General features: G+C 37.1%; 1 pseudogene; it reads right to left on the bottom strand.

The window, feature by feature from the left end:
* Positions 1 to 4594: 4594 nt before the first annotated feature.
* Positions 4595 to 8787, bottom strand: LOC122033968 (annotated as a pseudogene).
* Between the last annotated feature and the right edge of the window lie 3622 nt (positions 8788 to 12409).

Below are 12409 nucleotides of genomic sequence, written 5' to 3'. Positions count from 1 at the left end.
TGATCACAGCAAAAATAATGGGGTTTAAAAAATTTCGAAGTTAAACATTAAAATATCAAATTTAAGAGGTGATTTTGCAAGAATTAAAAAAAAATCTAACCTTAAAAAAAATTTTAAAAGAATTTTTGCAAGATAATTTCTAAAAAAAAATTTAACTTAAACAAAAATATCTTCTGAAAATTTTTCTAAGTGAAAATTTTATGCTAGAAATATTTTTCTAAGACAAAAAAAAATTTAAAGAACTTTTACAAGCATTATTTAATTCTGCTTTTCAAGAAAGTTTAATTAAACATTTCATTTTGATATTTGGCTTCTAGGCAGTGGCGAGGCACTAGGCCTTCTTGGTTATGGAGCAACAACAACTTTCTAGTCAAAGCCTCATAAGGAAATTTACTATTTAATTTTCTTCTCTGAAAGCCTTTAACTTTTAAATTTAATCTAGCAATGATTTTGGAATCCAGTAAAGATTCCTTCCTACTTGATTAATCAGAAACTTAGGGGGTATATAGTTTCTAGGAACTTTCCTAAGTTGTCCCTGATATTTTCTAATATACCAGTTTAATTTTTCATAAATCCTTAGTTTTGATTTTGGAAATTTATTTAAACATGCATGATTATCTTTTAAATTCTCAATTTTAATTTTCTAATTTTAAATTATCATATATTTCTAGTGGCCATGTTTTTGCTAAGTTCAATTTCAATTCAGTATTTTCTTTTTCTAAGATTGCTAGATCCTTCGTAAGCATTTTGATAAAATTAAAGGATTGAGTAGGGGTAAGATCACGTACCTTACTTACCTTACTTGGTGACGCTCTCCCTTTGTCGCAGCTTTCTTCTTCTTCTGAGGATCCTCCCCCTTCATCTATGCTCATCTCTGAGTCCGAGTTATCTTCAAAGAGATGGTTGGCCATCAGTGTTATTCTTGAGAAGGCTTCGACTTCTGACTCAGAGGATAAAGAGTCGTCCCATGTAGCTTTCAGACTCATGCGTGTAGAGGACATCGGTCTCTGAGGCTTCTCCTTGTGTCTTTTCTTCAACTTGGGGCAATCATCCTTGATGTGCCCTTCCTCATTGCCGTTGTAGCATCGGATCGTCCTTCTGTTGCGTTGATGCTTCCTTGACTGCGATTTAAATTTATTAGTATTAACAAATTTATTTAACTTTCTTACCAGTAGCACCGCTTCGGTTTCATCGATCGATGCTTCAAAATTGGGATCATCCTTTTCGGCTTGTAGGGCAATATTGAGGTTCGTCTTCTCCATTTGCTTAGGCTCTGTGATTCGAGACTCGTGAAGTTCAAATGTAGAGAATAATTTTTCTAAAGTACTTACCTCAAGGTCCTTAGAGATGTAGTACGCATCTACTAAGGAGGCCCATTCCGGAGTTCTAGGGAAGACGTTAAGTGCATACCGAATGGAATCTCGGTTTGTTACCGTTTCACCGAGATTCGTTAGTTGCGTTATCAGCTCCTTGATCCTTGCTTGGAGTTGCGCAACCTTCTCGCCGTTGTTCATCCGAAGATTTGTTAGTTGTGTCCGAAGGACATCGCGCCTTTCTAGCTTCGCTTCTGAGGTGCCCTCGTGGAGCTCCGGGAATTTATCCCAAAGGTCTTTGGCAGAGTCGTAGCTTCCGATCTGACTTACCTCCTAAGGCGGCAGCACACTGAGCAGGTGAAATTTGGCCTTTCCGTTGGCCACGCAATCGACCTACTCCTTCTTCGTCCAGTTGCACTCTTCTTTATCTTTTGGCGCTGCATATCCATACTTCATTATTAAAAGAATATCAAATTCAGTTTTAAAAAATACCTCTATTTTTCGCTTCCAAGAGCGAAGTCTCAGTCGAACTTCGGAGGATGAATGTTCACACTGGCCATCGTCCTGATCTTTTTGCTTCAGTTGGCGGTTAGTCCTTCTGAGACTGTCGGGCTCTGATACCAATTGTTGTCGCAGCTAGGGCCGGCAAGAGGGGGGGGGTGAATTGCCTACCAAAATAAAAGTACACCCTCCTCGATTCTTTCAACTCCAAAATATGCAATAGTAATAAAAGTAAACTAACATAAAGAAAAAGAAAGACTCAGCTATTTACTTGGTTAAAACCAAGAAGGTTATTAATCCAAGGCAGTAGAAAAAGCTCTGAAGAATCTCCTTCTCTAAAGGCGGAGAAGCCTTTTACACACTAGAAGCTCAAAACTATTGCAAGAAAGGAATACAGAGTTGTTTTCTTAATCCAATAATTAGATCTAAACCAAGGTTATATTTATAGCCTTGGTCGGGGCACCCTGAAGGATTCCAGGCGCCTTGGGGGGATAAAATTTTATCCCCCAACGAATAGATCATGGTTTGACTGCGATCAAGATAATAAGGCATCCTGGACGCCCGGAATGGTTCCGAGCGCCCGGAGGTTCGGGCGCCCGGAATGGATCCGAGCGCCCGGACTGTGAAGTCAACCAGGTTGACTTTTCATCCGGGCCTTCTGCTCCATTTCAGCTCGGCTTGGTCTGGGTCTCTTCTGCTCCGGCTCCGTTTGCTTGGGTGATCTCCGCTATCCGGAATAGGGCTCACCCGAACCCAACTTCCGGTCTTCTCCTTGAGCAAGCTTCCTTCCCGGTTTCTCGTCCCTCGAACGCCGTGTGCGTTCTTCTCGTCTACCGGTGTACTCTTCCGCGGTCACCTCATCCCTCGGGTGCACCGAGCACGTCAGCTCTCTCTCCGTGCCGTCCTTCTCGCTAGCCGCGTCTTCCACTCGACTTCCTGTGCTCCTAAGCTCTTGCACACTTAGACCCAGGGATCAAATAACAAGCAGGACCTAACCTAACTTAGTTGATCACATCAAAACAACCACGGGGTCCAACATAAACCACCTTTCGTTCCTCTAGGATATCCCACAAACAAGTGAACTTCTATACATGGTTCTAACTTATCAGTGTCTCCCTTCGGCACATGTGCTGGACTACCCCAAATTCAAATGTGTTTCAAACTAGGCTTACGCTCATTCCACAATTCTATGAGAGTAGAGGGTACTGACTTAGAAGGTACCAAGTTCAGAATGTACGCCGCCGTTTTTAGAGCATATCCCCAAAACGAATTTGGTAATTCTGAATAACTCATCATTGATCTAACCATTTCCATAAGAGTCATATTCCTTTGTTCCGCTACACCATTCTGTTGGGGTGTACCAGGTGCAGACAGTTGGGATTGAATCTTGACCTCTGATAAGTAACTCCTAAACTCTCCTAAGAGGTACTCTCCACCACGATCAGACCGTAGTGTCTTGATACTTTTACCATGACGTTTCTCCACATTAGTCTTGTACTCTTTGAACTTATCAAAGCACTCAGATTTGCGGCGCATCAAGTAAATGTACTCATATCTCGAATAGTCGTCTATAAAAGAGACAAAATATTCGAAACCACCTCTTGCCTGGATAGTCATAGGCCCACATAAATCAGAATGAACCAATTCCAACACTTCTTTGGCTCTATACCCCTTTGTCTTAAAAGGCCTCTTGGTCATTTTTCCTTCCAAGCAAGACTCGCAGGTCAGAAAGTTTTCCACTACTAATGAACCCAAAGGTCCATCGGCTATTAACCTTTGAATCCTACCACTACAACAAAAACCCTCATAGACATCGGTTTTCCACCGGTGTCTATTACATTTTCGACTGATGTCTATGAAGGCGATGTAAAAGGTCTGCCATTTTAGACATCGGGTTAAAATCGGTGTAGTATCACTTATGACACCGGTGTTCGAATCGGTTATTAACCGGTGTAGTATCACTTAACGACACCGTTTCATCAACGGTGTAAAACCGATGTAATATTATATGTTAATAACACCAGTTTTGGCAGCGGTATACGACCGATGTAATATTAGTTAATAACACCGGTTTTGCAGCGGTGGAAAATCGATGTAATATCAGTATTTTTTAACAGCACAAATTTGATTTCCGAAACAATGAAAAACCGACAGTAACAAAAAAAAAACACAAATATTCACAAATTACACAAATATTCTTCATTCAACAATATCCATAAAATACACAAATATTCACAAATCTTCATAAATAATCTTCATGTGGTTTTTTTATGTATTTAAAATACATAAATAATCTACTCAAATGTAATCTAGCATGCATTCAACTCACTCGAATCGTACTTCATCAATTTCAACTCTGGAGTACTTGAGATTTGTAAACTGTAAAAACACATAAATAATATATTAGTAAACCAAGACTAAAAATCATAGTTGAAAAAGTAGTAAGAGCACCAGGTAACAAGATGACTAATTGGAATGCTTAAAAAGAAAAACATTTATCACTTATCTCAATCACATCATATAGTGATAGATCTATCATTCCTGGGAACTTAATATAATCCAAACAAAAAATTTTAATCTAACTACATAAACAACAATTTAATCTTTCAAATTTAATTCATTAGTAGTCGACCCAAATGACATAACTGTTTACCACTAAGAGTACATGGAAAGTAAATAAATTCACTTTTAGTTTGCAAATAATAAATTCACTTTTATCACTAAGAGTACATGGAAAGTAAATAAATTCCTCAGCAGCAATAAAGATGAGTAACATCAATTCATTTATATGATTTCCAACTATATATATGCACCTTAGATGATAATTTATGTTTCAGAAGTGAAGCAACAGAGCATAAAGCAACAATAGTCAATAACCACACCTCATCGCCAATGTCATTCATGTAAAGATTCAGCCATAGCAAGGACTTAGTTTTCTTAACAAACTCAGCGATGTTAAAGGCGCCTTTGGGACCAATCTCATTGTTGCCAATATCTAGAAGTGTTATTTTTCCTAAACAAGAAGAAATATAGTTTTACATAATTGTTGAGAAGTAGTACAATCAATAAATACTGGAAAGCCAACAGATCTGATGAAGAAATTAAATCTGCAAGAAAGAACTGCATGGATAGAAAATCTAAGTGTGTGTAAGTCTTATTAGCTTGAGATGTATAGATCGAATTGCCTTATTCTCAACTAGTGCTCCAACAAAACTTGCAAAACCCTATAAAATTTCCCATGGAAATAAGGTGTAAGGAGTAAGGACACCAGAAACAAAGTGTAAAAGATCTAGGAGTTTCATAAAAAAACATGAAAGATTGCCCAAGAATAAGGTCATACAGAATATTCAATCATATTATTGTTAAGTTCCAGTACACGTAAAGTTTGATTTTCTTTTAGTATATCTGCAATAACCCTTGCACCCTACATAACATATTTAGCATTCAGACTTTACCAGAATCAAGAATCATTTTCTTCCTCAAGAAACAAACAACCGAAACTTGCAACAAGTAAAATTAAACAACCTCATCTCCAATACCTGAACTGTTTAGCTGGAGTTTCTGAATACATCCATTCACCTTCAAAATATCTGAAAGACACTGCATAGGAAATTTCCACAATCTCAACATCTAATGAAAAGAAATAGGAATAAGGTAAAGTAAAATAACATGTCCAAAAACTTCTTGGTCAATGAGAAAAATTATTAAGAAATAAGCACATAAAGAAAACAAAATCAATACCCAAAAAATGTTAAATTACTCATTTTGACAAAAGTTATAAAAACAAAAAATATGCTGGTAATAGATGACAAAGAAGAAATAAATGTTACTTGAAAAGTATAATTCTCTTAATCTTAACAAAGTGACTAATACTAAGTGATAATTCTGGGACAGTGAGATTCAACAATAAACAATGTAGCCATGCATTGAATTTCATGAGTATTAAAGAACTAGCAATTTGTATCCTATCCTGATTCAAATTCGCCAAAAGAAATAAGAAACTGAATATCGAAATTCTGTGCCTTAGTCCAGCACCTAAACTGGTAAACAAATCCAAAAAAATAAACAAGGTAACTTGATGTAAATTTCATAAGAAATGAAAACTAAAGTAGTAGTAATTCACTGGTTGTTATAGGACACAATGGTAAGTAGTTATACAAGCAAAAAAGTAATGAGATTTCTAGATAAGAAAAATGTTGTTATGAAATTGATATATCAGATTATGGATCTATTCATTAACATTTGCCAAAGCCAAAGTTGATTGACAACCTAATGCGCAACACTCACCCTTTTCATCTGGGCTTGGGACTGGCATTAGCGAGCTTAAGTTGATATATCAGGTTCATGAACATATACTTGCTCAATTTTATGGTCACCAAAAGAGTTAAGTCCCTAATGTACATGGAAAAAATGTTGACATGAAGTAATGATTCAGCTGCTGGAGGTAGTGGATTTAGTAATTACATCCAAAAAATGCTGATAGAAGCTCAAATGTCTTTTAAGGACCAGATATTCAATTGGTATAAGTCAAGATGACTTAAATAGAGAGATATCATCATGCACTATACCAATCATTCACAAAAAGTTTGACAGCAGAAAATATCATAACATGAGGTATATCTCCCATGTGACATGATATGTTAATCACTACTACATGCACAACTGGGCTATAAAGAAACATGGTTAAGAGTGATGCAACTAGGTAAATACTGAAATGAACAAAAAATAACAACAAATTGGAGAACTGCATCATCATCCAAGAAGGAAATCTAAAAATGAAAATATATATATATATATATATATATATATATATATATATATATATATATATATATATATATATATATATATATATATATATATATATTTTACAAAGCAAGAATCAAGTAAAAACTATAGTTATTTAAAACTGAAATAAATCAGCCAAGCAAAGATAAATTTCATGGCAAGCAAATAATTATCTCATCACTGCTAGAACACAAATATATTAAAAAAAATTCGCTACCCCATGAAAACCCCATAAAACCGACCTAAACAAACTAAGATAAATACAGTCAAATGAACTAGCTAAACATAGTAGGGTATTTGCATTTAACAACTACAATTAGGATGCTTGTATGCTAATTACTTTGTGTGAATTCCTACTATATCAACCACAGTAAATTTATCTAATACCATTAAATGATTTTTTTCATTTACCGTTAAAGAAATCATCTAATATCAAATTACCAATTAATGGTGATAATGAACTTTAATTTTTCTTGTATTCCAATACACTATTGTACTTCCAACAGAATCAAATTGCTTATTTCCAGATGAATAGGCGCAAACATAAAAATTAGTAAAATTAAAATTAAAAAAATGGACTTACCTTAGCTCCTTCATCACCAATATTATTTCCTGATAGGTTCAGAGTTTTAAGCATGGTATTCTTCTGAAGAACACCATCAAGTGCCTTTAGGCCAACTGCTGTAATCCCATTGCCAGAAAAATCAACTTCCTCTGCTGCCTGAGACTTGGAAAAAAAACTAATGAGATGCTAAACGACACTAAAAAAAAGTTAGGCTTAAATGTCTTGCTTTAGTAATGTCATACCTTTAAGAGTCTAGTTCAGCAATAGTTTACAAGTAGGAACAATAAAAAAAGTAAGGTTATGGAAAAGGAAGGAAAAGAACTAACCTGTTGTAACCAAGGCTTTCAGCAAGAAAAAATAGACCATCATCACCAAAGTTACGACCTAACAGAATCATGAATTTGTTAAATATCTACAAGTATTCCATTACCTTGGTAAAGTAAATGTAAGTTTAATCCCCTAAAAAAGTTATCTCAGCATATTCATTACCAGATATTAGATTTAGAAATAATCAGTTATAGAGTGAACAACTGTAATCACTTGCTGTAGATACATTCTAACAAGTTCAGTGTGCTAACCTGACAAGTCAACACTTCTGAATGTTCTAAGTTCCTTGGAAAACTCATTTAGTTTTTGCCTAGACTCTTTTTCAAGTTTTGCAGCACCACCTGATAGCAGGTTAGTCCTAGGAGAAAAGGACCACTTAAGTCTAGATGACGGAGCTTTTTTAATCTCAAATGTTGAGCCCTTTGGTTTTGGCATGATTAGTTTTCCAGCCACCTTCCATAAAACTATGTGCTGAAGGAGTAAATTAGCTGTACCATCTGAATAACTAAAGCATGATGAAGCAAAATGGAGTTCAGCAAAGCTATATTCTTTTAGCATGATTACCAAGACAGTCAAATTTTGGCATCACAGAGTAAGCATTCATATACATCTGACTTAAAGATGAACCAAGAGGCTAGCATGAATGCCAAAGGATGTCAAAAGACTAGCAATGACAACAAAGGCTTGTAGAGTAACCCAACAGATTTGTCTTCTCAATGTAGGACGTCATGGACCATCCATCATACCAGATAGAACATTATAAGATGCACACTATTTAAGACAAATGTAAATGGTACCTTTGAATGTCTCATAAAGTGTAGCATGATGAAGGTTTTAAACAAGATGAGGACCAAACATATAAATATTCTTAGGTTAAACCCACTTAGAGGCCTCGAAATTTCTGCTTCCATGTACCTCTACAAAAAATTATGTGTATTTAATACATTTATGCACATACTTGTTTGCCACATCAAGTTCAACTTGCAATCCTAGATTTTGTCCAGAGGAAGAAAATAAGAACAAGGTTTTAAAACCACATGCATTGGTATGGTTCAATTTCCATTTTGAGGAATTCTCGCCTACATGCATATACTCGTAGATCAATCAATGTTCCACAAAGTTGAAGAAATCAATAAAGAGAAATAAGTCATTTATGTAGAACCTAAAGTCTGTTTGTAATCCAATCTCTTGAATTAGGAAAATAATCCACATACCAAAACTGACAGCAAGCAACGCTCCAGCCGGCACAGCAAATGATGCAATTTCTTTCACGGGCAATGATGGGTTGGTCATATGTGCCTGAGACTATCCTAAAACTCTCTTCCTCATCCTCCTTCCCCTCCCCCTAGGTTCGGCCTTCCATCGCACACCTCGGCTGCGACCCTAGGAACGAAGCCACCGACGATCCAGGTCTACAACCGGCCGGTAGACACGAGTCACGAAAGGAATATAGGAGGAAACCCACTCTATGGCGTTGTTTGCAGGGAAGTCCATGCGTGGAGGGGAGTGGTACGGAGGAGGAGGGGTGGACGCCAGATCTGAGAGAATAGGAGGCGGCAAGGGCGTGAGTCTCCATCAAAGCCTTTAAGTTGTATATGTAGCGCGTCTAAGAAGCCTAACATACAAATCCTAGCAGTGAAAGCAGTGAATGCTGGATTGGAGATGGATGAAGGAAAAACTATCGGAATGCGAAGAAGGGCTCCTCTTCTCACCCAAAGGGAGGAGTTGGAGGAGATGCGGTGTGGTTGGACAGAGAAGCAAGGGCGTCACGTGTTGATCCTGATCGGGAGAGGAAGGGGCATCGATCTAGGAAGAGGAAGAGGGAGATGAGGCTGAGAGAGATGGTTGGAGGTTTAGGTTTAGGTTTAGGCTGAGAGAGATGGTCAAAGGAAGGGGTGCGATATAGGTTTAGGTTTGGAGGGAACTTCACAATGTTGCAAATTTTGGCTGGTGGGAAAATTAAAATATTTTATTTTGGTTCATTAACACCGGGTTTTAAAAACCACTGTTAAAATCGGTGTCTATTAACGAAAAAAAGGCGCTCATAGACATCGCCTAAAAAATCGATGTCTATGAGGGAAAATCTGTGCTCATAGACACCGATTTTTGGAAAAATCGGTGTAAAATACTCAAAGACATCGATTTTTGCTTAAAACCGTTGTTGTTCCACCGATGTCTATGAGGGTTTTTCTTGTAGTGTACCCAACCTTAGATGCCAAAGATATGTTTGGTTCATTTCTGAAGGTTGCTTTCTCTTATTAGAATTAGAAGATGTGTTGTTAATTTCCATTTGTTGCATCGTGGGAGTTATTGGATTAAGAGTATACAAATTGCTGACCAGCGCACCAGAACAGATAACCGCCCTATTTTTCTTGACAACCACTTTGTCATCAAAAGAAACAGAATATCCATCCATGAATAATTTAGAAATTGAAATCAAGTTCTTTCTAAAATATGGTACATAAAGATAATTTTTCAAAATCAAAGTTTTATTCCTATCAAAAGATAAATAAACATCTCCCACTGCAACAGCCGCCACTCTCGTAGCATTGCCCATGTAGACGGTGATCTCTCCTTCATGTAGTCGTCAGGTTTCCTAAAACCCGTGCAATGAATTGCAGACATGATCAGTGGCTCCCGTATCTACACACCAGGTACCGGTAGATAACACCACTAAACATGTTTCAACAACTAATGAATAAGATATATCTTTATTGTTCTCCTTTCTACGAGGATAGTCCACCTTCCAATGTCCAGACTGCTTGCATGTGAAGCACTTGCCTTTCGATTTCCTCACACCTGCCTACGACCTAGTCCCTAGAGGTCAAATCACTTTCTTTGCCGAACCAACTTATTTCTTTTTTTTCTTTTCGCCTTTCGGCTTAGAGGCAGAAACGTTTTCAGCAATGTGAAATTGAGAACTTTGACGAAATAACGCTTTTGCCGCTTGGAGTTCTGTCATAAGTTCCGCCAGCGAATAAACCCTTTTGTTTATGTTGTAATTCAGGCAGAACTGCTCAAAACTTTTGGGCAGCGTTTGGAGAATGATATCGACTTGGTTTCCCTATCGATTTCAGCTCCAAGGACTTCCATCTCATTTAAATGAGCCATTATCTTGAGGATATGATCCCTCACGGGTGTCCCCTCGGTCATGGTGGTCATCATTAAGTTTCTCATGGCCTCCTGCCTGATAGCCCGATTATGGTGTCTGAAGAGTTCCTTGAGATTGAGCATCATGTCATAGGCAGTGGGTAGGGCCTGATGCTAATGTTGCAGCACATTTGACATAGAAGCCAAAATGTAACACCATGCCATCTCATCTGCCTTGACCCATTTCCTATGTCTCTCTATCTCCTCTTCACTAGAATCCTTATCAGGCATGTTAGGACAGACCTCAAGAAGTACGAACTTGTATTGTTCAGTAGTTAAGACAATGTCCAAGCTTCGTTTCCAATCAATATAATTTGGTCTAGTAAGTTTGTTTTCTTTTAAAATAACAGCAAGAGGATTGAAAGCCATTTTGAAATCCTGAGAATCATAAGATAAAATATTTGGTCAAAACTTTAGAATTTAAAATAATATTGATTCCTCAAACAATATAATTTAAATTCATCAACACCTCAAAACACCGTGAATTTCGTATGCCACGATAGTGTGAACATATACTAATTCAAACATTTGTAAGAGGAGGTTTTACCCATTAATTTTATTATCTTGTCAACCTAACTTTATGACAAATAAAATTAATAGTTGGTTCATCTTCGGTCACACAAATAATAACAGTGACTCCGATGGGGAGGATACTATTAAATGTGCCTAAGTGTATACCATCACTTGATATTTAGTCCATTAATTAGGATTGTGCCCCTTCAGATGGAGAAGATCACACAAACCTAAATAATCTCCTATAATCATCCATGGAGGAAGTTTGATCTAGTGATCCATATACAAATCCATCTGATATGGAGGAAGACACTTAAAGCCAACGCGCAAGTTTGAATGCATCACCTACAAACCGGTAATGGAGACCGTGGAATTTAAATAATCCCTCTCCCACTTAGTTATTTAAATTGAGGATTTTTTGGCATGGACACACATCACAGCACATAGCATCATAGTACATAGCATCATAGCACATAGCATCATAGCACATAAAACAACATATAAAAGCAATAAATATGAAAATAAAATTTCCAACTATTATGGCCTCATCCAATGTTGTCCTCCAATATACTGCCAATGGATCGTTGTCCTCCAATATGCCGCCAATGGATCAAGCCGTCGCGTCTATCTCGCTTCCTTCTCCATCGTGCCTCCGGTCCTCAAAATAGCACCACGCATAGCAAGGATACAAGCCGCAACAAAAAAAATAAAATTTTACATTTATCGATCCTATATTACACAAAGGAATTTACATGCAATCTAGATCGAACAAAATGTAAAAAAATAATACGACAACCGACCGTGTTTAATTATTACAATCATGCACACACAAACAACATCGACATGCCCAAGGGTTCAAATCATACACAAACACACAAAGCCATAATAGTTGGACTTAGGACGCCTGCATGCAACCACAGAGTTAATCTATCTTGCACATCCTACTATTATCCGGCCTAAACTTATGTACGAATAGTGCATAATTTAACCAAAAACCAATCACACAGAACTAGAAACCATGCACTGATACCACTTGAAGGCGCTGAAATTATGTTCTTTTTAAATTTCCCCGTACAAAATTATACAAGTACTGAACTATTCCTAGCAACCCGCATGTTCGATCAGACATGTGTTTGATCAATCAAGCAAGTTCTTGACGGATCAAACCACACCTTGATTGAAGTACAAGATTGCTGGTCTCTTGTGTTAGTATTCAAAATCGATACAAAGAAAACTCAACTAATTACGCAGC

Source organism: Zingiber officinale, chromosome 11B (assembly GCF_018446385.1).
Source record: "Zingiber officinale cultivar Zhangliang chromosome 11B, Zo_v1.1, whole genome shotgun sequence".
NCBI classification, from domain to species: Eukaryota; Viridiplantae; Streptophyta; class Magnoliopsida; order Zingiberales; family Zingiberaceae; genus Zingiber; species Zingiber officinale.
This window is presented reverse-complemented; position numbering and strand designations above follow the sequence as displayed.